Here is a 2,868-nt window from a genome sequence, read left to right on the forward strand (position 1 = left end):
AGAGGTGGTGGAGTTTCATCAGAAACAAAGCGCCTCAAGGGTTAATACCCTTTCCTATCTGGGGTTGTAGCATGTGGATTTTCTGGTACTGTGAAGAACATACACACATGAACACTTGGTGTGCTTCATGAGCCCTGAGTTACTCAAACTCTGTCACTAGGCTCTCTTTTGCCTTTGCAAAAAGGGCCTAACTTTCCATACATAGCCTGAAATACTTCTCCTGGAGGAACTCAGATCTCAATGTAGGATCCAAGCCTGCACCCTTCTGCAGAATCCTTAAATATATGGGATTGTCCTGTCCCTTATGTTAACAGAAATAATAACGATGCTCCCACTACACTTTCTGAAAAGCAGTCCATATTCTCTTGCTCGCTAGGAGCTATGGGCCACTGCCACGTCTCTCCCACTGCTTTTTTAGTCAAACCAGTGCTTATTCCTACTCTGCTCCGGGGGACTCTACGGGATGTCTTAAGTTATTCCATGATAAGATCTCTGGCCAATAGATAAAACTTTTCTGCGGATGATGTTGCTGCTGTTGGAGACCTCATCTCAGGAGTGTTTTGTGTATGCTGTGTGTTAGACCTGATGTTCTTTGAGGAGAAGATAAGATTTGGGTTGCAGGAGATAAATCAGGTAGGGACGCCACTGGAGCTTAATTGCCAAGAGATATCTCAGGGCCTGATTCTTCCCTGTTGGACTCAGGCACAAGGGAGAGCTCCAGTCTGCAGGGGTTCACATCTTGGTGGAAAGCATCAAAGTGATGTTTCATGAGCACAGTGGGATCTAAACCCCTGTTTGAATCTCAGATGGCCAGTCAGGGGGGTCTAACCCATAGTTCATTCTGATTAGACGGTAATCCTAGTTTAGACAAGAATTTGTATCTGCTGGGTGACGCTTCTCCCTGTTTTGGTCAGATTGCCGCTTGGTTCCTTGCCCCAGGCACCTTGGCAGTGTCAGTCTGCCCCCAGATCTCTCTCTCCCTTGCTTGCATCTCCCCTTGCCCTGCACAAGCACCTCGCAACCATGCTCTTCTCTTCCCTCACATATAGCCCTGGGGGCTGGTTGGTATCCAACATGCCTTTCTGTAGGATCTGCACATCGCGTGCCCGTGTGTTTGCTCTGCTCTCTGGAACTGTTGTGCCCGAGCCGGTAACCTCTAGCAGGGTGTGGGTGCTGCCAGTGGGTGAAAGCCAAACCTGCCCTGTGTCCTGCCCCCGCCGCTCATCCCATTAGGAGAGCATACGTGTCCCGAGTGTTCCCAGCTCGGCAAGCGTGGCATCCGCAGGGCTGTGATCCAGTCCGTAGAGCTGCACAAAACAAACCGGCTGTGACACCACGGCAGAGCGCTCGAGCCTCTCCGGCTTGACACCACATCATTATATATTGATGCCATGACACCAGCGCTCAAAATAGAATCAGGACAATTCGATTTCCTGCAGATCTCAGGATGGGGTCATAAAAAAGGAGACTGTTCTGGAGAAATGGGATAGGGTGGAAATGTTTGTAGTGACATCACAGCCACTTCCATGCCAATGGCCTCCTACTGCTGCAAACATGTGATTGTGATTTTGCTGCACGCTCCATCAGAAAAGAGCCAGGCTGGCCGGGGAGGGAAAGGGAGGGAGTAGAAGGGACAGAAATATTCTGTTCTTGTATCTCAATTCAAATATCTGACAATAGCCTTGCAGCCCAGGGTGCTGAGTGATCAGGAATGGGACTGTGGAACAGAGACTGTTGCCAGATCAGTGAAGCTTGAGGGTTTACGACAACCTTAGTGGGAGCCGAATAAGGACCTTTGATTTTATGATGGAGGATCCTGGTTTATATTGGGGTGCTTCAATAGGGAGTTGGGTGGTCTTGTTGTGCTCACTCTTACCCACTGGTCCCAGTTACTTCCAACGTCACTTTTCTTCGCAAGAAACGCCTACAGGCCTAAAATATGGCTGCAAAAGCCACTGCGTAGCTGTTGTCTTTTAGGGGTTCCTGTTACGGAGAGAATCAGAGCTGTGTTGGAGTTTCACTCAGAAAGCAGGGAGCCACGGGGAGGGGGTCTAAGTAGCTGGGGATAGAGGAAGAAAGAAGAGAGGAAAGAGATGTGGAGAGGAAAGAAAGAGAGGTCAACCCAGAAAAAAAATTTAGTTTGTCCCTGAGGACGTTGCAGGAGGAAATCCCACTCTGGTTGCCCCACAAAAGGCACCGGTGTCTGCAAAGCCCGTCTTGGTAGCAAGCTGCTTCCGGAGAAACAGCCTGCGGAGACCAGCCCTGGCTGCGTGCAGCACCTGTAACCTTGGGGGGGGCTGCAGAAGGGAGCAGTATCTGCGGGGGGAGGCAGGGGAGTGAAGGGATCCGGCTAATGCATCCGTCTATCAGATTAGGCTGTCAAAAAACCAAACCGCTTCCATCACTGTCCGAGGAGAGACTCTCGCTCGCTGCTTAATGGGATGGCAGTCCTGTTATTGCCACTCCAGGGAGAGGGGCCACTGCCACCACAGCGTGCAGCAGGCTGCGAGTTTAAAATCCTATTAGGCAGAGACTAACAGTTGCAAAAAGAAAGCAGGTATCCCCTAGTGGGGATTTAAAGATGTTTAGACATAATTGGATTTTCCAAGCAGATGTCATTATTGTTAAACAGTTGCCCACTTGATATGTTCAAGTTGTTGGCTGTAATTGCTAAAATTAGCAGGTCTGCATAGAGCAAAGGTCAGTCGGTTAATATTGTGATTTAGTATTTTATGAAGTAATTCCAAATGCTTTTATGTATGTTTTTGTTTTTGCAGCCTAAGCCCACATTAAAGTAGTTGTGGGGCCTGCTAATAAAATAATGACTCAGCCTCTCCATGCAGGCTGCCGGCCGGGCGCAGCGCTGCC

This window comes from Eurypyga helias, unplaced genomic scaffold (genome assembly GCF_000690775.1).
Source record: "Eurypyga helias isolate BGI_N326 unplaced genomic scaffold, ASM69077v1 scaffold25798, whole genome shotgun sequence".
Taxonomy (NCBI): Eukaryota; Metazoa; Chordata; class Aves; order Eurypygiformes; family Eurypygidae; genus Eurypyga; species Eurypyga helias.